This window comes from Chinchilla lanigera, unplaced genomic scaffold, assembly GCF_000276665.1.
Source record: "Chinchilla lanigera isolate Chin_1 unplaced genomic scaffold, ChiLan1.0 scaffold00017, whole genome shotgun sequence".
Taxonomy (NCBI): domain Eukaryota; kingdom Metazoa; phylum Chordata; class Mammalia; order Rodentia; family Chinchillidae; genus Chinchilla; species Chinchilla lanigera.
The window spans coordinates 19563986-19590957 of NW_004955418.1; the positions used below are offsets into that span (position 1 = coordinate 19563986).

Sequence of the window (26972 nt, forward strand, 5' to 3'; positions counted from 1 at the left end):
CAATAATTTTAGAATGAAGTATTAATCCTAGAACTTTTAAGAAGGGCAGCAATGGAAATAAGAATGATTTTCAGTCTGCTTTCCTGTTTCAAGAACAGCTACACCACATGAGCATAGCAGAGGACTGACTGAGATTCATGTGGCAGCTCCTTAACTTTCCCCTTAGTGGGATGCTAAAATGTAATGACTAATAGCATTGATAAACAGAGAGAACAAAAATTATAAGAAAAAGAAAAAAGACATAAAAAGGAGGATAAAAAGTCCCACTAGTAGATATTATGATGTTAATAAAAATGTGGATGCAATCCTATTTGACTCAACATTTTTTAGTAAAACAAATCTGTTTGCCTACTAGTTGTCATTATTAAAAATAAATTTTCAGAAAGTTGTTCAGTGTAGGGAAGATAATTTGAAGAAAACTGAAGTTACTAGCTAGGATGTGAGCTCCTCAATAAAAGGGATCTTTGTCAACTTCTTTCATGAATGTGTCATAAGGATCTGGGTTAGAGCAGGACTGTAGTTGGTGCTCAATAAATATTTCCCATTTAAATTAATTGTCATATAATCTTTAATATATATTTTGAGGTCAATGAAGAAAATGAGAAACAATAAGTTTTAGTTTTAATTTCTTAGTATGCAGCAATTCATATGTGGAATTCTAACTCATACAGACTTAATCCCGCAGATATTAAAGAAGTCTTATCATATGAGACCTTGTATGGCTTAGAGAAAGGAAACTAGGGCCAGGTTGCCTCAATTAGGATACTGGACCACCACACACCAACTCTGGGACCTCAGGAAAATGAAAATGTGTGTCTTGGAATCCATCTCTACAAGATCTAGGTGTTAAAGTGTATACATTCTAATCAGTATATAAATTAGGTATGCATTCGTTGATTTCCAAATTATAATATCTATGTATTAAGAGTCTCATAGATATGATGGGAAGCATTTTAAAAGCTTAACTCTCTTAAAAACACTCTCAGTACCTTCTCTGTTGTGGTTGAAATACACATATTAGCTCCTCCTTCATGCTACATACCTGATAAAAGCACACATCAATTTATTGGTAAATAAATTAGTAAATCTATTACCAATTTAAACAACTTTCTTTGCATGCATTTAAAAGAACATCTAAACAGATAAGCAGAGTTTAAAGAGAATAGTAACAGCTAAAGTTTACCAGGCATTTGCTGCGTCTCAAAGAATGTCTTAAGTGACCAAGTGAACAGTAAGTCTTCATGAGGATCCAGAGAGTCATATGAAGGATATCGCAGAGGATGAGGAAAATCCTCAGGTAAGCAGGCTCCATCCAAGGACAAAGCCACAGATGGATGTCAAAGCAGTGTGCTCTGAGACACCGAGCTGCTTTGTACTGAGGATCCAGGGCGGGAAGCCTTACAGGAGAATTCTGACATATGCACACACAGCTCTGAGACTTTGCAAATGTTTGAGGCTGGGTTTGCTGACTGCACTATATGGGTGCCGTGAATACTGCCTCCTTGAAAAAGCTCTTGTGAGGATTGGGTGCTATGCAGGTTGATTTAATTAGTTTATTGGAAGATGGGAGCTCCTTACCTTTTAGTCCTTAAGGTTGACTTCTTGAGTAGAGCAATCCAGGGCTCCAGCTCTCAGGAGAGCCCAGGGCTTAGGGTCTCTATCTTGAAATTTGTAATGGTTTTACCTTTTACATTATTTTTGTAAGAAAATTCCAGTGGACAATGAAACAAGCAGTGGGGACTCCGTGCCTTTGAAGCTGTCTACCGTCCGCTCACCACCATTGAGAAGCTGTCTCCCCCTGCGGGCACCGTGGTGCACAGGTAGGAGAGTGCCAGCCAGAGCACTCATTGTTAGGACGCCTGGCCTTTCTGATTCAGGTGCTGCCCTCACACTTTGTGGAAGTTGCAATCCTGTGGGAATCCACTGCTTGTCCGCCACAGATGGGGCAGCAGGTGTGAAGGAGGAGAAAATTGACTTTTTCACCCTGGTCTGGGTGCAGCGCATCAGTCACCCCAGGAGCCAGTGTGATGAGCAGGACACGTTCCTGGGAATCTGTGAGGGTTTTTACCTGCCCCTGTTATCCCATTTCTTAGGGACCACAACATTAAATAGCAGATGACACACTGTGTCAAAGGACTAAAGAAGGCTGTGAAAGAAAGATTTACATTAAGTGTCTTGAATACATTTTTCTACTCTTGGAACAAGATGTCCCATATCTTTAATTTTGACAAAAAAGTATGTGTTAACAACTAACATCTGAGTCCAGCCTAGATATTTGTTTATTTAAGTTTCTGAGGGCTGGGGTGTAGTTCAATGTTACAGTGCTTGCTTTGCTTACATGAGTCCCTGGTCTGAACCCCAGGACTGCCAAAATAAATTCCCCGGGTATATAGTACATCTTAAGAGCTAAAAAAGAGGAACACCAGAGGGAATGTGTGTTGCTCTAGGCCTTGACTGTGTTGCACCTTGCTTTTAGCTTTGCAAAGCCGGTTAAAGATATTAAAAAAGAAACGGCTGGTAACTTTGTAAATTACTGGATTAATTACTCCACCCAGCCTCTCTCTTAAGGAGTGTTTGGCTGGAAGTAGCTCTATTACTAGAAACACTTAAAGCAAGAACAGTGTTCCTGAGAACTTCAGCATAATTTATTTAGCCAATGTCATAAACACAGGAACAGCTTCCTGGCTTTGTTGGCTTGATACCATCTCCTCCCCTCGTTCCTAACAAGGGCTATAATTTTTAATACTTTCAATAGTGTCCAAGAAATCTGATCTAAAAGAGAATAATAAAGGAAATGAAGGGTTGATATAGGACAGGCAAGCCTCATGGGACAGAGGTGGACGATTTTCAGGTCTGAATCTATAACCTGCTCCCAGGTCAGACTGAGATATGATCCTTCCCCCTATCCTCTCTTGCTAGCAGTGTGTGGAATGTGTGACCTTCTCTCATCCCAAGGACAATGTTCCCAAAAACAGCAGGGAGACACAAAGTCCTCAAGGACAATCCATATCTTACACTGGGAGCAAGTCCCCTAAAACACGAAGAGAATTCTCTGAAAACACCATAGTCATGATCCACTGAAAAGTTACTGGCCCAGAACCACCCCAAAGGGCTATAAAAGCTACTTACATTCTTCACGAATGAGCAAGTCTAATCTTGGGGCTGGGTACTCCTTAGCTCTTTGAGATAAATTTCTTTTCCCATCTTCCTTTTATTTCTGAGTTTCCATAAAAGCTTTGGCTTGTGGTCATTTGCCATTGGTTCGTTGCTTTCCATGACAATTTCCCTTTTGTGTCCTGTAAGAAAGTGACAATTCTGAGGTGAGTGTAGAAGGCTGAATGGAAAAATCTTAACTCTGAGACCATTGACCAAATAGTAAAATAGTCAACCCAGTAAAAGTGAAATGGGACAGGAGGCATCTCCTACATGGGGTAGGAGATGTACACTCTTGGGCCTTTACCTATGACCCTCTAAACATAGAGAAATCGCTTTCTCTTTATCTTCTTTGATGGTGAATTCTGATTCATCAACTTAAAGAAGCACTTAACAGATTAGTGCAGTACCCTTTGGGGTGTGTCAGTAGATCTGGAGGTGTGACCTTTGGTTCTATATCTGGTCCCTGGTCCTTTCTTCATTGGTATTTTTCCCATGTTTTGCTTCCTCATTGCAAGTAAGTAAGAATTTTTGCCCCACTAGGCCTTTCTGCCGCAGTGTTCCTACTTTAGTAATCCATGGACGTAATTGGATTTGCTTTTTCTGATTTATTCATAATCTATGCTACAATTCTAGCTTAACTCTTAGCTCAAGAGAATTCGGACTGATGATGAAGATAGTACTAAGTTGTGGGTTAGGGTTAGGGTTAGGGTTAGGGTTAGGGTTAGGGTTAGGATTAGGGTTAGGGTAATCCAGTAATCCATGGAGCCAGTAATCCATGGACTGACTGCCCTGAAATGGTGAGGCAAATTTATACTCTCCTTTTTTAAACTGACCGTGTTGGGTACCACGCAACAGAGACTAGGAAAGCTAGTGCATCTCCCTTGTTAACAATGTATGCAATGTCTGTATTGTCTCCTTTTCTCCTGCTCTTATCACACAAGGTTCAACTTACTGTAATAGCAGGATGGCTCCTCGATGTCTCCTATTACAGACACAACCACTTACCCAAATCTTACACCTGAAAGAAATCCCATAAATCACTGGGAAGAAATATCATTTAAAAAAATAAGCAAAATATGCTCATGAGCTAGCAGAGAATGACCTGCTGAAAACCCACTTCTGTGATGCCAGGTGAACCAGGTCTGTTTCTCCATGGAGTAGCGACTGACCTTCTCTGATCATTTGTGTCATTCTTCTACTTTCCTCTGCGACCTAAAGGCCCCAGCTCTTCACAATAAAAATTTTTCTTCTAAATTCATGCTGTTGTTTCAGTTCTAATTTCCATTATCCGTGAAACAAGTTCCCACATGTGTTTTGTATCAAAATCATGCCATTTCATTAATGGCTAGAGCTCCAGAATTCTTCTAAAGTCAGGGCAATCTAGAAAATACCTTGACTTCATATTTAAAACAAAGGGTGCCAGTAATACTTCATTCTATGTTAAATATACAGAGTCTCTATGTATATATGTATACACACATACATCAGGGAAAGAATAACTTGTATAAATATTTTAATACTAAATTTATTAAGACATCATGAGATTAATACAAGTTCCCTTTGGGCTTTACAGTTGCGAGAGGTGCTCAAAGTAATGGCTATTAGCTTGTAGACTTTTATTACTATGGCGAACTACTGAAGTGTGTATTCATTTCTTTGGTGGACTCTGTATAAACATGTCTTTGTTTAATATAATGGATTAGTCTAGTAAAACTTGATTCAAGCAAATTCTATGTATTTATGTTGCAACTTAGTACTATCTTCTTCATCAGTCTGAATTCTCTTGAGCTAAGAGTTAAGCTAGAATTGTAGCATAGATTATGAGTATATCAGAAAAACAAATCCAAGTGGCACTATCACTTTACAGGACCTACAGAGGCTCTCCAAATTACAAATGATGGCATCAGTTTATCCAGCCAACAAAGTCTGCTGAATCCTCTCAGAAAAAGAATTCTCAGGTCTTGTCAGGAGGAGGATCAGAAGAGATTCAGTAGAAAACCATACACTCCAAGGGATTTCAGGCGCTCAGAGCAGGAGTCTCATTACGGTCCATATCTGGGTATATTTTACATCCTGGGGGTGGCAATCTGCAGAATTTGTGAATTTATAGAAAATCAAGATTCAGTTTACAGTTAAAAGGTGATAGTCCTTTCTACAAGTGAAAGGTAAGGGCCCATTCATGAGTTGAGGGCTGATTTTACTGGTGAAAGGCATGGTCTACTCCCAGGCGGGCTATTTTTAGCCAAACTTAATGGTGCCTGCCTGTAACCTTAGGGTCCTGCGAATTCAAGGCCAGCCTGAGCTACATAGGGAGACACTGTCTCAGAGACATTGACTCCAAGAAAAGAAAGAAAAATCTTTTTTACAAGAGAAAAGCAAGTACAAGGCCATCTATTGCATTGTTTTTAAGACTCAAAGATTTAGGAGGTTTTCTTAGAAGAGAAAATGGCATTGTAACCTTGAGTAACTTTTATGTCCTGAAGTTGCAGTTTTTCTTAAAAGTACAATTTTAGAATTATGATTTTCTTCATCATCTTTCTATGTTTATTTCTTCTATTCTACTTCAGAACTAAATACAATATAAAAGGAGTAATAATTTATAGGAGATAATTTTTCTTATTTTTCATCAATGTAACACTATAGTATTCTACTCATTGGTTGGGAAACTCCAGCCTGTGGGTCAAATTCAGTGTGTGGCCTGTTTTTGTATAGCTTATGAGCTAAGAGTCATTTTGTACTTTAGGAGATTAATGAAAGAATATTTTGTGACATGTAAAAATCCTGATTGCAGATACACTTTTATGAGAACACAGGCAAACTGATTTGCTTATGGAAATTTCTTTGGCTGCTTTTGTACATGCTCAGAACTGAAAAGCTGGGACCGGAACTGTAGCTCCACAATGTCTAAAGTATTGACTCTGGTGTCCTTTGCAGGAGAAATTTCCCAATCCCTGATTCACTGAGCTTCCTGAAAAGCAAAAGTATGAGAGAAAATGAATGCACAGACAGTGATCAGAGTCCAGGAAACTTAAATATAATAGCAACTGTTTTGTTCACTTTAGCACTTTAATGTTAATTAAAAGATAAAAACATTTTCAAAACAATTATAGCACCACTAGGAAAACAGTAGGGAAAGTGAGAAAGATTTTTTGCAGCTCACAAGATAAGTGGAATCACTTTTGCTTAAAGGATTTTGGGCCACATTTTGATGTAGACCTGCTATCGTTCTAACAATAAAAGAGAGCTGCTGTAAGAGCAATTAAAAATGGCAAAAAATCTGACTTTGGACCAGCTGCCCGAATTTGCTTCTGTATCCCAGTGGGTCCCTGGACAGACAGGTCTTCGATAAGAACACAGATGAAGTAGATGTGTCCTCAGGCGAGATTTGTTTTCTGTTCTCTAACATTCTTGACTTCACACAGTTTAGTGGGTCACTTTCCCTGTTTCTTTCTGGACCAGGGCTATCATGCACTCTATGGTGTATATCAACCCAACACAGAAAAGTAAAATTATTTTTTTCACACATGTCAGACCATATATGGAACAATTTCTAACTCAGTAGGCCAGGCTTTGAAATAACATTCTTAATGTGATCAAGAATTTTTTCCTCTATCATATTGCATTGCTTTACTTACTATTATAGGGATTGTTATACACCATTGAAATTTAAATATACATTCATATTTTTATTTACTTTCATCTGAAAGCACTTCAAAAAATAACTCTAACTTGGAGGAAAAGACACAAATTCTCATTTACAACAATCGCACTCTAGGAGGGAAAAATGAGAGTTTGAATCTGTACCTTAAATCCTGTGAATGAACCTTTTAATTTGTGCTTATTAAGTTTATTTTTCTTTAAAATTAATTACTCCCAGGGCTGGGGATTTAGCTCAGCGGCAAAGCGCCTGCCTGGCAAGCTCAAGGTCGTGAGTTCGGTTCCCAGTACCGGAGAAAAACAAAAAAAAAAAAAAAAAAAATAATTACTCCCAGGGCCTAAATTAACACCTTTTATTTGTAACATAAAGAACACTGCACTAGCCTGTGAAATTATGCCATTGCAATTTGAATGGGGTTTACAGATTGACTGCAGTGTTACTAATTGAAAATGCCAATGTTGGAGTGTCATATTTTAAAAAATCATTGTTTTTGAAAAACACACAGATCTTTAAAATCTTTGCTGTGTTACCAGCATAAAGAAAAAGGGGGATTAAAAAAAATCAGCGACCTTAAAGGCATATTTGCTATCCACCTACTGAAATATTTAAACTCTATTCCAAGCGCTTAGCTCACAGGAAAATGGTTCCCAGGTTAACAGAATTCAAGCTGTTCAAACACCCACTAGGATAATTTTGTCCCACCAGTATGTAAACAGGAAGTTAATTTTAAAAAAAGAGAAAGATTAAGCAACAAGTTTCTATTGTACACAGCAAATTTCTTATATTCAAAAATTACATACAAACCCTGGAGGACTGTTGAATTCTAGTCTCACATACACATTGACATTAGATCCAGTTTAGAAACATAAAAGTTTCCCAGCTACCCTCACAGATTACAAATGCTGAAAACACATTTCTTTATTCAAAAGACAGACACTGGATAAATGTGTCATTTGTGTTCTCTTTTGTTATCATTAGAAAGACTGAAATTTTAAGCTCAAATGATAGTTTAGATCTGGCCAACAATTTATTAATGTATGTATGTTTTATATGCTTTATAAAATTAATTTTGATGTATATGTGTTTCCCATAAAAAATAAGAATTTTTTCTTATTTTCCTACCTGATTGCTGTCCATTTGTACTAGAAAAAAACTGGCATTATTTATACTAGTTTTGAGTTGTAAATACTTGTGAATTTATATCAGCACATTCTATATTCATTCAATTGGTTTTTTTATTCTAAAATGAAAAGAAAAAGTAATGCTATTTGTAATAAGTGACAAGTCTTTCAAAGGCATCTGTATGAGAATTTAGGATTATTCCTTCACCAAACCCAGCCATATTTTTTTCCCCTTTACCAGACTTTACAGGTGCCCAGTCTCAAAACACATAGTTCCTTCTTTGAAAGAACTCACTGCTCTGTGCTTAACTCCATGCCTCCAGTTTAGAAAGCAAATATAATCATAATATTTTTCTAAAGGAAAGAATTAGAAATTTAAATTATAGAGTGAGCATAATAATATTTTTATTTTCAGTTTAGCTACTTATATGAGAAATATAGAACAGCACACAGATGATTGGGGGAAAATAGGTGCTATCCTTGCGAAAGAAGCTTAAATGAAATTAAAGTTCTAAATTTATAACTTGAAGTGCAGCATTTAATAACTTTCAAAATCGGTAACAATTCAATGGCAACATCTTAAATTGATTTTTAACTAATGATCTAGATATAATGACCATGTAAGTTACTAGTTGTAGACAATTAGTCTCATAGTCCACTAAGCATAAATAGTATCAATTTGTTTGATCTTTAGGACAAGAAACACTGTGATAAGGTAATAAATTAACCACTTTAAATTGATAAATCAATTAATTGTATTGATTTCTCAATATATCAAATACCTTGCTGCTCAATGTGTATCTCTATGTGTTTCTGTATGTGTCTCTGTGTACATGTGCATATATTCACATAAACATTTAATTTTACAAGTTTTTATAAACTATAAATGTAAAACTTTTTGGAAAGGATATGAACTTAGCTTTCATCCTTAATTCTTCAGTTCTAATCACTGTTTTAACAGGCTGCTTTATTTGGAAGCATAAGGTGGCATTTATAAAAGGCTGAGTTTCTATAAATACTAAATTTTAGAATGAACATGAATATAATTTGTTGATATTCAAAAATGGTGCAATTAAGTGGCATGGCTTTAGCATAAGGTATGAAAAACTTGATTTAAGTCCTTCATGTTTGGCAGAGGGCCAGACAGGAAAACTTTACAAAGAATATTTCATGTCTAACGCAAAACAGCATATGGTTTTGAATGATATTTTAAATTTAAAATCTCAAAATACACATCCCCCCCACATATATATCCATCATAAATTTAATAAAACAGGTCACAAAATTCTATTTGAATTTCTACAATTTTCAGTAATTGATTTGTTTGCTGAAATATAGTTCCCTCAAATCAATTTATTCTAAATTATCTTTGTTTAAAGTAAAAAGTAAACAATTCACAAAATCATGTACAAATAGTTTTAAGAACTGACCCTAGATAGCTGTCAATTTCAGTTTACTACCCCCTTTCTCTTTGCTATTCATCATAATCTGGTAAGAAAAACTATTATTTTTGTTGTCATTTCAGTTTTTGCATTTTTTAATTTTAAAATTTCCAACATGATCTTTTTCACTATTTTTCACTTCTCAGCCTTACATTTCCTATCTGTTCACCCAATGCCATATTTTTCTTTAAATATCTATTTTTATATTTACTACATTTTATATTGCTATATATCATATTATATATACATATATGTGTCAATTACTTTAAAATAATTTTGAAATATAGCAATTGAAATATCTTAGGTTCAGTTTCTATTACATTTTTTAAACTAATGTCTCAATTTTCCTGTTTAGGTTGACATCTAATTAATTTTGAGTATGTTTTGAACCTTTTAGATTTTTTTTGTTTATCTTGAAGTATTCCAATGTAGGATGGATGTATGGACAGTCTATATATCTTACTTTTCTCACTCCTGAGACAAAATACCTAATACGCAAAATTAAAGGAGGAAAGATTTATTTAGCTCACAGTTTGTGTAGGTTTCATCCCATAATCACCTGGCTCCAAGGCAGAGTGGCACATGGCAGAGGGTCAACAGTTCATGGTGATGGAAGACAGAAAAAGCAACAATAGAGAGAGAGACAGACAGAATGAGAGGGAACAAAGCCTCTGTCTGTCCCTTATATTGTGTGCAGGCTACCCACCCTAGGGCAGGTGTAGCACTCACACACTTAATGCCATCACTGAACCATGAATTAATCACACACTCTAGATACAGCACACTCCAAAAAAACCTCAAAACCCTCATGACCACAAGCGACTTAGGAGGGACATACAGGCATAACCATAACACTGGATTTTTCTAAACTCCTCTCGGGGGGGCAAATGTTACTTTCAAATTGTTTTACTTGATAGTTTTGTTGACCTTTGCAGTTTGATTTTGTTAGAGGCAGTCTACTGCTGATATTGCTACAGGTGTGGTTTTGATTCATAATTATAATTCCAGCACTCAAAGAGACTGAAGGTTGTCACAAGTTCAAGTTGAGCTGGGACAATTTAGCCTCTTAGGGTGACCTAGTCTTAAAAATAAAATGAAGAAGCGGGCAGTGACGTTGCTTGGTGGAAGGTCCCCAGTAATAAATAACTAAATTGGTAGCTGGAACCCTTTTTAGGACTCAGATGGTTTCTCCTTTCTGGCTGGCCCTGGAATTCTACCATGTCTTTGTTGGTATTACTTCATTTCTATTTATGTATGTTCACCCTGCTGAAGCAGTTCTATGATCTCGTACATATGGGTCCATCCTCTGATCTCAGCTTGACTTGAAGCTTCCTATAGAGATCTAGAACAATCGTGGTGCTGATCTCAAGAGTTTCTCGCTTCTCAAGAACTACATACAGCCTGCATTGCCTGCTACCCAGTGTCTGAAAACAGTTGCCTCATACATTTTCCCCCAATTTTACGGTTGCATACCGCACCAGGGTGAGTTTAGTTCCACTTATTTTAACTTTGTCAGAAGTAGAAGTTCCTTCATGGTTCTTAATTGTTTTATTTGTTGGCATTTCATAGGTCTTATTCCATAAATAAAATAGATTACATCAATATGTATTTTTTTTAAATCTGGAAAATCTTGACATTCGTGGAATGAAATAAAAATCAGCAAAGTTGTGTTCCTCTTTTTATTTACTATTGCTTCAAACATGCTAGCATTTTACCTCACATTTTAAGTTATTATCACAAGTGAAAGGAACATGTAGATTAACTTTTCATGGTTATTTTCCTTGATGACAGACAAGTGATATCTTTAAGAATGAACTGGAAAACTTTTTATATATTTTTACATTTTGAAATAATTTATATAGTGGAATAATTGTTTCTTCTTTGAATAGTTGATAGATTTTTGCATACCATTTCAGATCTGCTTTTATTAAAAGGGCAACAGTTTTCACCTCTTTCCTGTTAGAAATATGATTGTATTTTATTATATATTCTTATACATATTAAGATTTTCTTGAGGGTACATAATTAGGTTTGGAACTGCATTTTACAGGAAATTAACATACAATCAAGCTTTTTTTCAAAGTGCTTGTGTAAATCCACCCTTCTACTCATAATTATTATACTCCATCTTTTAACTTATTTTACAGAAATTTGATGGATGAGAAACACTTTGTTTTGCTTTGAACTTTCCTGGTATAGAATGAAATTGGGCGTTTTTTTGTTTGTTTTTTTTAAACAGGGTCTCACTATGTAGCCCAGGCTGGCCTCAAACTCATGGCGATCCTCTTGCCTCAGCTTCCTTAGTGCTGGGATTACAGGAGTGTGCCACCATCCCCAGCTGGGGCTCTTTTCAGTTTTCATGTTCTATTCTGAGACTGTACGTGCTCTCCCACTCAGTTACACACACAGCTCCTACCTTTTTTTTCCTCCAGCACTGGAACTGAATCCAAGCCCTCACACATATTAAGCAAATTCTCTACAACTAAGTTACAAACCCAGTCCCTCTTTGTCCATTCTTAAATTTTTACATACTTTCTATTTGGAGTTTAGAATACAGCGTAAACTTCCACAATCCAAAAATTTGAAATCTGAAATGCTTTCAAATTTGAAAGTTTTGAAGTGTCAACATGACACTCAAAAATGTTGCTTTTTTTTTTAAACTTTTGGAGCACTTTGGATTTCACACTTTTGATTATTAATGTTCAACTTGTAAAGTCTATGCAAATATTCCAAAATTTCTAAAAAATGTAACATCTGAAACAGTTCTGGTCATAAGCAGTTAGGAAAGGGACACCTAACTTGTATTTCTTGTAGTTAGTAGGGACGTTCTTAAATCTAAAGTCAAATTTTTCCATTGCAAATATCTTTCATCACTTTATCACTAAATTTACTTTGACACTTATATAGTCATTTTTATATGCTAGTACTTTTCTACCATTTCTGTTTATTTTTGACATTTCTAAGAAAGTATTGGAGAGACATACAGGGTTTTGTTTAATTGCATTTTTCTTTATAACTTACACATTTTTGCACTCCTGTGTCTCACATAATTTCTCCATACCACGGTATAGTTTTGAATTCTTAAGCATTTTTTATTTGCTTCTCTCTCTGAAAATGTTGCAGTATTTACCTCTTTATCATTTGCATTTCAACCTTCATATCTGGCTGATTGTGTCCTCATTTCCTTCTCCTGCAAAATTCTCTAGCCTATTCTTTGTCCTTTGATTCTCTGAAGGTTTTTGGAGTTTGCTAGATCGTTGCTGAAATCGCATTAAATTGAAAGACACTGTTGAAACTAGATGTCTTACTGAGCCTTTCAGTATGTGAAAGTATTGTATGTCATAATTTCTTTGGGATCTGATCTATTGTTATATCTTGTGATTTCATCCAAAAAGTTTTTGTGTAGTTTATTAGATGTAATCTTAACTTGTTCATAGTTTCTACTACTGTATTAACAGAATCTTGAGGTCTGTGATATAGTATAATTGATTTTAATCAATATACATAATATTGCTGATATTTTAACTTTATTTTTTTACTTTAGATGTCCAGTTGATCTTATTAGATAAAGTATTTTGTACATAACCCTGGTTTGTATCTCCTATGATACTATACTAACTGCCATTCAGGAGACATTTATAGCCGTTTTACATTATTATACGTAGCTAATTTCCAAAAACAAGGGACAACTGACCTCATAAATCATGCACAAGGCTGGGCCACATATTCTGTTGAAAACCTAGGACAGGAAGCAGGAATGGTGAGGTTTTAGTCACTCTGCCCTACGGTCTGCATTCAGGTCAAAAATATGCGTATCTATTTCTGTTCACAAACAATAAAGTCACCTAAAATAAACTGCCAATGTGTTACCTGGGCTCTGCGTTCACTTCAAAGTCCCAAATATTCCTTTAGAGTGATAGCCTTGAACAGTAAAGTAAACCTGTGTATGTCACCACATGCAGTATACAATGGTAAAACGAGTCACGTCGTTGTAGTAAACGCTTCTAACCATGACAGGAAGAAACAGAATGACTCAAAGTCACCAGTGGGACAACCTTTTGAAGACATTCATTTTACTCTCTAGAGAAACTTTTTGCCTGATATTTTCCATTGCTCCAATTTCTGTCCTGATGCAGGCATCTCCTGGACTTCATTAGAGATGAATGTTGTGAGCCTGGCTTCTTTGGAGGCTATGTATACTTCAAAGCCTTTCTCTCATGGGATTTTGAGGGTGCACACATTGATTTAAGTTGCAAAAGGTCAATAACTTTTTAAAAGTCATAGCTGATTTCTGCTGCATAGTATCTTGTCAACAGAATAGAGACATCTTGTCAATTTACTCTAAAAACAATACAAAATTTTTTAAGCTCATCCATTTCCTTTCCCTCTTATTCTGACTGTCCCAGTCTCTTGTTCTCTAGACCTAATGATGACAGCTACACTCTGAAATTATCTGGGTCAATAGTGGAAAAGTCAAAGCCTTGATTTGATTTTTGTCCTTATCCCTGTAGTTAAAAAATTGTACTTAGTATTACATTTTCAGTCTGAGATTTTCCTTTTCTCATTTTATCCAACTAAAAAATATTTCACTGGGCTGTGATTTTTTTTTTTTAATTTATCACTTGCCATTTGGATTCTAGATGTAGTTAGCCTGTTAAAGTCACAAGGCAAAAGACCTGTCTCTGTTCCCTTTTATGTCTACTAGAAAGTCAACTAATTTGTCACTGGCCTAGAATTCTGCTGTACTTTGTCAATTTCAGGCCAAAATATTCAACACATACTGCTTTTTAATCTCTTCTTCTAAAGCTGCAGTTTCCAAAGAAATCTACTTTTCTTCCCAATTTACCTCAGGTATCAACTTTGTATTAAGTTTTCTAACTTCAAGACAAAAATCACTGGATCAGTGTGTTAATAACAGATGCGTAAGGTAAATGAGTTTAGTATAAAAGATACATACTTTGGATAAGTGACTTGGTAGATATAACAAAAAGAGTGTAATTATGGCAGCAATTGTAATCATTCAGGAAAGATGTGATGGTGGCTTAGAACAGTCTGGTGGCAGTAAAGGTGATACAAGGTCATCCAATTCTGTCTACAATAGTTTCTTTTATTTGATAATACATTGGATATAAGGAAGAGAGCAAAATATGAAAGATGACTCCAAAGATTATAGTCAGAAATAAAAACTATAAAAATATTTCTTGCCATTAATGTAGATAGAAAAGATGGTGGAAATATTAGATTTAGGGATAGGAAAACTTTAAGAGCTCATTTTGGGACAGTGAATATACCAGTTAGATAGCCAAGTGGATATTAAATGGAAATTCGGATATATAAATCTGTAATTCAGTGAAGAAATCTATTTAGTAAATGTAAAGAAGAGACTCATTTGCATATGGAATTTGAAACCAGGAGCTCATACCTAAAGAGTTTATGTAGGTAAAGGGAAATATATATCAATTATTACACTATTTAGTAGGGCTTGTTTCCACCAGCAAACTCATTTCTATTCAGAGAAAGATAGATATTTTCTACCCTTTTTGTCTCTATTTTAAAATCATATTTTATGATTTTTATTGGTGTGTACTTAAATTTGTAGGTTAATTTAAATGTAGTTAATTTCTTTAAGATTCATCTTTCAAGAACCTGGCATGCTTTTCTATTTCTTCTCTTTGTCTTTAGAATCATTCGAGCAATTTAAAATATTTTTCATACAGATCTTGAATATTTTAACTAGATTCCTTTGTAACTATTATGTTTCATATTTAAAAATGCAGTCTAATTCCACTTTGTCTTTGAGCTGGCTATTGTTTGTACATAAGTAAGGTATGGATTTATAAGTAATAAATTTACATCCAGAAAATTTAAATTTTGTTATTGGTTGTGACAGATCCCCATTGTTTATACTTGGATTACCTAGGTGCATTGCCATTCCAGTATTAATATGTTTCTTTTTGCTTTGCTGCTTATAGTGAATAAATTGCTCCACAAAAGGAAAATGAGAATTGCAACAAAACACATTCTTATTCTTGTTTTTAATTTTAATAAGAATACTTCTCGTGCTACTTTATTAAGTTTCAGACTGACATTTAGAGTGATAATACATAAACACTCATATATTTCTACTTTAAAAATAAGTGTGGAAATTATATCAGTCGTGTTTTTTAACATTACAAAAGTAAAGGCATTAGGAACTCAGCACTCGTTTGCGCCCTTACTCTGTACCATGTTTGTTCTGAACGTTGGGAATGCAGCAATTATTAAAAGAGTCCATGTCCCTACTCTTGGACACCTAGCATTTCAGAAGAGGAAACAGATCATGAACAGGCCGTGACAAGATAAACAATACTGGGTGGAGTGTCAGTTACTATTAGACAGGTCAGCAAAGAGATGAAGGCATTGATGGAGAAGGATACTGAGTGCTCCTTGGAAGGGGTACACATGTGGGCTTCTCTGCAGTCGGTACAAGTGCGAGGTCCTGAGTGACAAGAGGGTGCTGGTGTTCCTGACCTTCAGGAGGTGTGAGGGTGGGAGCATGTCTGCCACCGCAAGCGCTCCATGCACTAATATAATTGTCCCACCAGATTCCTGGTCCTGCACTATTCTTACATCTGTGGATTAAAGTCCACAGAACCACAGCCCATACTTTTTTTCCTGGAAACTTTTTTTCTTATGCTTTCCCAGTATCATTTCCTTGAAGTCAAGCTTCTTTATCTGGACTCTTCTGGTTTTCACACAGATTCCTCTAGACTCATTTAATTGCCTTTTGAGAATTCTTGCTTTCTTCTCTTTTTTTGGTCGGCCATCTCTTACAAAATTGGGGTTTCCTACTGAAAGACAACTGTTTCCATATATCTGCTTAAACAACTAAACATGCTTCCTATTACCTCAGGAGAAATCCATATGCACCCATCAGAGTATTTGGGCTTCAGATATCTTTTTGGTATGCATCTGCCATACTTCCTCTTAGCATCATCTGTTACCTAGGATTAGTGTTAATGTTAGTGTTAGGGTTAGGGTTAGAATTCAGGTTACATATCTTGCATGTCTGAAATTCACAGTAGGATCTCATAGTAGAGAGGTCCAAATAATATAATAAATAATTTCTATATTATATGATTGGGATGTTTATAGAATTATTTCCTCCATCATTTAGGGAATTCTGCACTATTACCAAAAAGCAAATATTTCCGAAGAAATTTTGATGTGTTATAAATTTTATATTTTGAATGTGATAAAGTCTATGTATGCATTCTAGTGTCCAGATGGGTTTCAAATTCCCTGTAACCTTATAATTCATTCAATCAAAAAGCAAATGGAAATTTAATAGTTCTGTACCTTCAGAAAATATTTTAATGAGTTTTATCTCATGAATAAATGAAACAACTTTTCTTTGTTTAATTATTTGTATAGATATCTTTCCTATTATTTAGATTTCAGATGTGTTTAAATTTAAAGCAGGAAAAAATTAATATCTAATTTCTGTGATGTGTGCATGCACAGGAACCCACCGGTTTAAATGTATATTAAATAAACGTGAAGTATATAAGTGAAAGTTAGCTAAACTTCCTAACAGAATGGAACAACTTAATCACCCCATTTAACTACCACAGAGGTGACATTAACGTTTCGAACGTTTGAATTTAGGTTGATCTGCCTTGATGTTTCTCATCAAGTGTTTTATTTAGAGCTGTAGGAGAATTTAGTGAGCACAGCAATGTCCATGATCCTTGAACTATAAACAAAGATTGTATGTTTCTGCTCATGTATTAATTTTTAAAAGTCAGAATCTCAAAAATGTAGGTGGCCTTAAAATACTAGGGAGCATTAGGAATTATTTACTGTCTCCTTCTTTGTTCCACCCTACTCTGACAGGTCTCAGGATTACAGCTTTCAGGTGTTAGAGTTGGCTATGTTTGTGGGTGGCACTGAACACTTATTAATAAAGATAAAAACCACTTATATTAATGACCTTCCCGGTTCATCAACCTGGCATATTTTTTGGAAGTGTTAACCTACTTCATCTTGTTTGATTCTGCTTTAAAGAGCAATGTTTGCTGGATAGTACAGATGTTAGGCAAGGATTTCATAACTCATAGCTGGGCTACTTGTGCTAGACTTCATCTTGTGCCTAGATTCCTTGATTTTGATTTATGTTTTCTAATTACTGATCATGTCTTCTGAACACACAAACATCACTGGACCACTGAAATGTCTCTGTCTTGTTCATTATCTTATTTTCTCCTCCTCCTCCTCCTCCTCCTCCTCCTCCTCCTTCTTCTTCTCTTTCTTCTTCTCTTTCTTCTTCTCCTCCTCCTTCTCCTTTTCCTTCTCTTTTTCCTTCTCCTTCTTCTCCTCCTCTTACTCCTACTCCTACTCATTCTTCTTCTATCACACTTTGTCTTCTTATCCTCTTGATGTGGATCCCACAGATTACACTTTTGGCTCTTTTCTTTTATTATTGCTTTTTAATTTCTTCACATACAATCTTCATAAAATTCTAATACTAATTTATAGACTTAAACACCATTTCTGTCAGACAACTTATTACAAAATATGTATGTGGCAAATATTAGAGACACAAATCTAAGTAAGTCTCAAGGCTTTGCCTCCCAGAATTTATTTTTTTGAACCAAGGAAACACATGTAACTAGGTCAGCACAATACAATGCATTGTGATAAGTCTGGTTATATAATTATTTAGAGATCCCCAAGGAGGCAGATCACTTTAGCTGGACAGAGGGGAGGGGAGCTAACACTACAAAAAATACCACAGAGAGTCCAGTCTTGGAAGAGGAATGGACTGGAGAGTTTATGGGCTGGAGGTTTCAAAACATCTTTTGAGTGGAAAATGCTACCTCTTATCTCAGAGATCTGAAATGCTTATATTGGTGGTTTCCCAACACACATAGATACTAATTGTCAGCTTTTCAACCTTACAAATACACTGCATTTTCTGATGGGCTTTCCTTCAGTATGAGACTAGATGAGCCTTGATTTGTCTCCTTGCTAGCTCTGTGAACATTCACCAAGGAAAATGAATCTCTGGCAGTCTCCATTTCTGCAGGACAAATCAAGATGTGCACGCCATTATCATTCAAGTGGCCTTGTACCCCCAACCCCTGAAGTAAAGAGGGTAACATCAAAAAGAATTTGAAAGTATAATTAATACTGAGACACATTTATAAATTTGAATATTTATCATTCAAGGGTTGCTCTTCATTTCCTGAGTTAATAAACAACTCGGGATGTTTCTTCATTTCCTCCAGCACATTTCAATAGAATAAAACGGTGAAATGCTGCAGGAAAATTGACGCTGCTCGAGACCATAATGTTAAGTGAGATAAATCAGACACACAGGCTTAAATATCACATGATTACTCTGACAGGAGAAACTCAGAATACAAATAAAGAGCAAAATAAAGATGGATATAGGAAATAGGGCAATAGATCTTTTCCAAATGGGAAGGAGATCAAGAGATGGAAGAAAGGGGGAAGAAAGAGGGGTTGGGAGGAAGGAAGAATGAAGATGTGCTATGTACATGTACAGACTCCCCGCAGGAAATGTAATCATTATGGACCACAACATGGACTAAAACCCAATAAAGATGGAAAGAAGGAAAAATAATCTATACAGTCTGTGAAAAAGATAATCCAACTTTGAATTAAAGAACAAGTTTGATATTCCTAAAACTGTGTTGGTTTGTTGCCAAAGAATAACTGACTTCTCATACTGCACCCTGATGAAACGTCAGTAAAATCTGAAGTATACCTAAACTCAGTGTTTTGGGTTGCTTGCTATGTGAGGTCATCCACAATAAAAGGCAAGAGTAACATGCTCTTATTGGAAAGTGTCATAAAACTCAGAGGCAACTCTATATTTGGAAAATTCTAAGGGTGTCTTGCAAACAACTGAAATGGCTCATCTAGTGAAGGGGGTATTGTAGCTTCCTTGGAATTCTAAGTATGTATCTTCTTCATCCCCCTCTACCTTCTGCTTTTATTCCAATCTTGCTTTTACTAAATGAATAGAGATTTGGACATTTTTGCATTGTATCCTTTAATATTCATATTCTCATACCTCTTCTATTTGCATAAACCCGGTTAGAGTTATGTACTTAGTGCTTGATTTAAATCCAGTCAAAATTCTCTTTGAAGGCTGAGATCGATACAGACAGAAGTTAAGGAATCAGAAGTTATGGCTTGGAATCCTGTTTCACATGACCTTATTTGGGTAAATCACTTGGTTTCATTGAACTTCTATTCCTTGAGCCCATTTGAAAATTCCTCACTTGTGACTCCTCCATGATCTCAGTTTTCCTTTGATTTGATCTATGTGAATTAAAGAGCTACTAAGCATGAGATGCTATAGAGGGTACGGACATAGTGCTTCCCCTAATATAGCTAAGATCATTCTTGGAGCTGTATGATCCAACCAATTAATTCCTTTTCCTCATCATTTTGTTCAAAGGAGGATGAGAGTGGCCAGATCATAAAGGTCCTATAACACGTGTCCAGAGGGCATTGTTCATTGCTCTTTTCAGTATGTATAAAGTGACAATTACATATTGATGACATTATTTTAAGTAGAGAAAATATTACTAGCTTAGCCAAATCAGAGAGCATTCAAAAACAGAACACAATTTCTATTATGTAAATTAATATAGTTCCGTTTCTATTTTAATTGCAAAGGATTTTTCCATTTGTTTCTTTTTCTTTATGGGTTCTGAAATGTAGTCATTCATTTTTTTAGTGTTTTGGTCTTAGAATAGCCTATTTTTCTAGATTCTTTCCAATGATTTTAAACATGTGTTTCTTTAAAAGCAACTTAATTCTTGCATTCTGATTCATTTCATTTAGTCCATCCAAATATTGGTATCTATAAATGTACTAATGGAGAAAGAGGATTTTTATTGGGTGTTTGAAAAGCTTTAATGTAACAATTTGCCAAGAGTTGAAGTCATTTCCAGAAGTTGATGTCCATTGTAGCTATGCAATACATTTCATGAAATTTATTCAAACACTTAGTTTGAAGAGCCTCAGAAAAATAAGAACCAAATACTTAGCTAAATAATGATCCTCCATTCCCTTCTGTCCTGAATTATAATATCTTATTTTCTGGATATTTGTATTCTGATTTAACAACTTTCTTCAAATTTGTATCTGAGTATTTCAGACAATTACTAAAAAGAGATGCACATGGATTGAGGTTAACTGAGAATATTAATATTACTTTGCTATATTATTTTCATATGTGAAGGAATATTACCCGATTGACATGAAAATAACAAAGGCGAAACACCCTGCCTTCTCAAAGTAAGTGTGAACTCTTCCCTACTTTTATTTGATCTATCAGTTGATAGTTTGTTGTTTTACTCCAGAAAATGACCTTTCATCTAACTATGTATGGTACATAGTTTCAAACAATGACAGAGCATCTACAAAGCAAAATCTTCTTCACTAATATGATGTTAGAGTTCAAAGAGATAGATTTACTCCTCTCACTGCTGAAGCAAAATTCCCAACACCCAAAGGTAAAGGAGAAAAGGTGTATTTAGCTCACAGTTTGTGGAGGGTTCAGCCCAGTCAGCTGGCTCCCAGGCAAGCTGGCATGGTAGAGGTACATGGTAGAGGAGAAATAGTCCATTGTAGGGCAGATAGGCAGCAGAAAGTAGCAACAGCAGCAGCAGCCTGGCTCTCCCTTTTGCTCCTTCCAGGCTACCTGCCTTTTATGTGGTGCCATCTACACCCAGGGTGCGTATTTCTGTTACCCACATCTAGAACTATGCTGAAATATTCAGTGGACTGACTTAGGAATCGTGCCCCCTTAATCTGAGGATCACACATGCTAGATCCAACCACCTTCCAAAACTCTCGGCTATTAGTGCATGAGGCTTTGGGCTAGACACAAGCCATAACATGTCTCCAACCAAATCTTAACCATTCACAACCTGCTTAGCATTAGAAATTATTTTTAACTTTCTGAGACCCTTATTCTTTCCCTCTTTTTTTATTAAAGCTAATAGTATACTTGTGAGTTGCATTAAAAATGAAGAAAGCAACACAAATTATTGTATTTCTTCACTTCAAAAAAGTTAGATAAGTTTCATGCCTATAATCCCAGCATTTGGGAGGCTGAGGCATGAGGATTTTGGCAAGTTTGAGGCCAGCCTGGATTACAGAGTGAGTTTAAAGGCAACTTGAACTACATAGTGAAACCCTGTCTCAAAAAGAGGAGAGAGAAAGAGAGAGAGAGAGAGAGAAAGTAAAAGAGAGAGAGACAAGGACAGAGAGACAGAGACAGGGACAGAGACAGGGACAAACAGAGAGTAGGAGTAGGGAGATAGATCTTTCTCAAATAAGAAGCAGATCAAGAGATCAAGAGATGGAGAGAAGGTGGAGGGAGAGGAGGAAAAAGGGATTACAAAAGCCATTAAGCTGTGTTATCTACACATCCCCGTTCCACACAAGGATTGTAAATATTATCCATTGCAGATGTGTACTAATAAAAACATGGATATTTATTTTTAGATGTTGATGAATTGCAAGATACTACCTACTTTCTTTAGTGCCTGTGTCTATAGTAGATTGAGTTTAATAATAGAATCTTTAAAAATATTAAAAGTGTTGCTCTACTTCTATTAGTCTACTATTTTCAATACCTGCATACTTGCACACATTATATTCTATATATCTATGGTTTTTAATGGCAGCTAAGGCAGAATTTCTAAAATTAAATGGTTGCTACTTTTGTATCTACTTTTATGGACAGGTTTCAAGCAAATTAACTGATAGTTGTCTTACTTCAAACTCTCCAATTTTGATCAACATTAATTTAGCTCTAATTTATAGAAATGAAATAGAAGCTGATTATTCAGACTGCTGGCCAAACTGAAAAAGCAAAAGCAATTTTATGCGATCCCTGAAAAGAAGGAAAGGCCAGGGAAGTTCCTCATTTTGGGTTTTGATTGTGTTGTAGTGTGGAGCACTTCCTTAACTTCTGGAACTAAAACTTGCATCGGGCTCACCTTGTATATTCCTTGCCCTAGCCTGCAATCCACCATTCTTTAAGGAGTCCTGGTCCTTCTTATTGGGAAGTCCTATCAGATTGCAAGATCTGAGTGCTACATGACTGATATGGGTGGAACTGTGTTCCCCACCCAATTCATATATTCACATGTCGAGGTCAGTTTATTTACTTTACATTGACATATATGATTCTCACTGCTTTCATCTCTAAATATGCACAAAGGTGCACACACATGTACACACACACACACACACCACAACACACCACACATCAAAATGGCACCTTCGTGGATAATTTACTGATAAATAAAACTAGATTTAGCATTAAGAGAAACTACTTTTACCCCATATATTGCATGGGTATCTTGGTCACCGCATGCTGTCAGGCCTCCTACATTTTTGGTACAAGGACATAGTTTAGGACAAAGGCAAATCAGGTATCTAAATATTGCACACAAATATGACAAAGTTCTCCTTTTCTAAAATCTGGAAAGAGGCATCAAGCGCATACAGTTGAGTGAGAGAGTGGTAGGTGAACGGTTTACAGTGTTATATTTAAAATTCTTTATTTCTCTTCCAGATAGTCTCAACAACCCTGTGAGAGACGTGCCCAAGTACACGGACTCTGTCTGCTGTATACAAACAACCACAGAGTCCTTCCCTGAGATACTATTCCCTATCGAAGAACAAACAGCCAGACATGCAGACTCGGTAGCTGTTCTGATCCTCTAGTCAGCTCTGGTCCCCAGGGAGGCTTTTCCGTTTTCTTTCTTCTTTACTTTTTTAAAGGGAACTACTGATATTCAAAATTTTTTACATCAGACAAAGAGATCATGACTAGAAGTAAACTGCACATGATCCTGTATATTATGTTTCCCAGGGAATCTTCTGGGAGTGGAAACCAATGATTTCAACTCTTCATGAATAGATATGCCCTTAAATTATTTCCCTTACACTTTTAGTCCATTCTGTCAATGATAGAGAAACAAAGAGGGAACATATTTCAAGAGTATAAAGAACGCAGATTTGTAGTAAAAAAAATGTGGACAGAGTTTTAGTTGGATGTGTTTATAGCTACATTCAAACACAAATCAAAGTGATTTTTTCCATTTGTAGTAAGATAAGATTAACTCAGAATTGAATTCCTCAGCAGTATTATCATCATCATCATTCCTGAGTACAGTACAAAATTTGACCTTCAAAAATATTTGTACATTATTTATTCTCATTTCCCATGCAATTATTCCAGTTCACAAATTCCTCATTCTATGACATGTTAGAATAACTTATTCAGGATACCTTTTTAAAATATGCTAACATTAAGAATTCAGTGGAGTTAAATGAAAAAAACTGAATGAAACATCATCCAAAGGCACATATAACATTACTATCTAATTTTTTTAAATGATAGTTTTTAATACACTGTTCTGCTAGGTAAGGAATATAAACTTTGATTATTAAAAAAAGAGTCACAATGTTTCATAATTTAGAATCCTTATGACCCAGCACTTCTTTATCCCTGTGGAATCTGACACAAGGTGAAAATGCAAGGTCCCAATGATATTCATATCTACGCGTGAACTCTGTCTTTCACGTGGCGTCTGTCATGGCATGTGATGTTCTTTTGATCTCACAATAGTTTTACAAGTAAAGTTTTGTCCTCTTCGTTTCAGCTACCACAGCATTAAGAAAACACCTTCATCAAGGTTACATGTGTGAAAGTCTTGCATGTTTTCAGAGTGCATTGTTTCCAGGGTGGTGGCATGACCCAGTCATGGTGGCTCGGGTGCTATGATGTACTTATTGGAGTATTTTAACTCTAATGAAACTGTGAATGCCGTCATCCTCATGTGAAGTAAATGGGTGGTTACAGTGCCATGGGAAATTAATTTTTATGTAAGATGGACATCAATCAAAAGATGGGGAAATAGTTTATTGTCAAGCAAGATTTCTTCAAATTCTGAAATACAAAATGTTAGAATTTGGTGTGGGTATAGATTGACCTGTGATTAGGTGGAAATTTTTGTATCACCCACTTCTCATTATATTATGAAATGGAAGCAAATAGTTTATAAGAAGAAAAGAGCTGACTGACCTGAGGAGGAGAAGAACTATCCGTATTTCAATTTGACCATTAAACTGGGACAAAGACTGAGTATTGTAAAGAGAGGAACCATTATATGATCTAGTGATTGCACTTTTGTATACCTATGCAAAGGAACCAAAATCAGGGTGGCTGACATATTCATTGCATTATTCACCATAGCCCAGATATGGAATCAAGTTATGTGTTCACCAATGGATGGATGTATAAGTGTGGTGTGCACACACTAAAGACACACACACAGACACACACACAATGAAGTACTATCACATCTTAAAAAATTTCTGCCATTTGCGACAACATAGACGGATCTTGAGGCCATTATGCTAAGTGAGATAAAGCAGACACAGAAAGACAAAGCTTGTGTGGCCTCATATGTAGAAACTAAAACAATTCAACTCATGGAAGTAGGTACTGGAATGTGATTCCTGGAGACCAGAGAAGGGAGCGGACACAAGGAATGAGAGAATGTTGGTCCAAGGGTACAAAGTTTAAGTTAGACAAGAGGCGTAAGTTTGTCATCCATTATATAGCATCATGATTATAGTTAATATTAATGTGCTGTATATTTCATGTATATTAATGTGCTGTATATTTCAAAACTGTTAGGGGAATAAATTCCAAATATTCACAAAAGGAAGAAACTAGTATGTGAGGTGATGGATGTTAATTAGATTAATTTAATCATTTCACAACTTATGGCTATACCAAGCCATCTGATGATACACATATAATTATTATTTGCCAATAAAAATTAAAATAACAGCAGAAGAGGATGATTCTGTCATTTCTAGGTCTTCCCATCTTCTTTGGTGTGTGAATGCAAAGAGTAAAAGATCATGGCTCTAAAATCTGTGTGTGTTCTCATTGACCCCATAAGATGCACATTTAAACAAGTTGAAACCAGTCGGATGGCCTCAGGCTGACAAAGAGGCAGATGTCATATAATCTGAATAGTTGAGTAAAAAAGACTTATTATATCCAGTTCCCAAAATTCATGTGTTATTCCAAGGACTTCCATTTTCATCCACATTTTCCTTATAAGTTGTTGTAATTACTCAACACCACCCAAATAGGCCCTACAGGATTGCATTTTCATTTTAGTTTGCCTTGCAGTTGCGTACGTAAAGAAAAATAAATACAAACCCTGAAAGACAGCCAACTCAAATATTGCACACCTGGCTCTCATTTGCTATAAGATTATCACTAACAGCAAAGATTCTTGACTTTTACAGCCCTCAATTGTGTGGCCTCGGCAGCAGTACTCCCAGTCTAACCTGGTTCACGCTGAACCAAGAACAAAAGAAAGCCCTCAAAAAGATCCACGTTGTGAACTTCATATTAATGTCTCCCTCTCCTGGCCCCTGAACTCAATGACAGCATTTAAAATAAAGGTATAAGAAAGAAAATATGACAGCAAGGAACATGTTGGTTTTCTTCCGTCCTCCCACCCACATGTAACGATAAAACTAAAATACGACAAAAACATTTTCCTTTGGCAGGAGAGTTTGCTTTTCTTTTGGAGATACCAAGGCCCCATAAAAGAAAAACATTTCTCTCTTGAGTTCTTTCAGTTTTAAAAATGTTTAAGATTTTTAAATGTGCAATTGGATTAGGCAATCATGAAGAAAAACACAATAGAATAGACTGCCAGAAGGCCTGCCTGCTGCCTAGGTGGGTCTACATTTACACATCCCATTTTGCCTGGGCTCTAAATTGTAATTTCTAATTACAATAGGCTTGCCAGTTTCATTGGCCTGTGAAAAAAAGTAAACACAGAGAACAGAAGCCTAAGTATGAGATTCCATTCAGAAAGACTTCCAGATCAGTAAGTCTAAGCCATTGGCTCTGAGTAGGACTGCTTCTCAAGGTGTTCCAGAAATTGAGAATTATGCTACCATTTCTTTCCTTGAAGGTGTAGATACATTCGTATATTTGAATAAAAACCTCATCTCATTTAAAAGCATCTACATGAATGGAAATCTTTCCTAAGAGGTGATTCAATGGTACAATTCATTTACAGCTACTATGTCTTGTAAAAGCTCATTTAAAAAATCAACCCATTGTAATTACATATAGCGGACTACAGTATTCTAGCCTTCTATTGTACACACATGATGCTAATAAATTCAGTTATTTCAGTGGACCCCCAAAATTCTCCAGTGTTGTGTTCCTAAAGCACACACGAATTGTGAAAAATCATGAATTACAGATAACGTTAGAAAAATAATGTCTATGAATGTCTATTTTTTTAGAGTCTAAACCTTAAATATACCATGTCCCCTGCAGTTATGCAATGTAATTTAATAAAATTCTGTATTAATAAAGCCTTAGAAGGTGCAGGGTATTTTGGTGGGACCTTAGGGACCTTAGGGTTTTAAGAAGAACAAAACCCAGAACACTGGAGATAGTCACAGCAGTACAGCAACCAGCCATGATGTGGGAATGCTGGTGCATCTGCC

The 26972-nt window shown here is 35.8% G+C and overlaps 1 long non-coding RNA gene across 1 annotated transcript; it reads left to right on the forward strand.

The window, feature by feature from the left end:
- Positions 1-1722: 1722 nt before the first annotated feature.
- On the forward strand, positions 1723-23094 carry LOC102024567. The gene is made up of 3 exons (XR_260573.1): positions 1723-1820; positions 20638-20693; positions 22987-23094. It is a non-coding gene; the product is annotated as an uncharacterized LOC102024567 (long non-coding RNA).
- The last annotated feature ends 3878 nt before the right edge of the window (positions 23095-26972 follow it).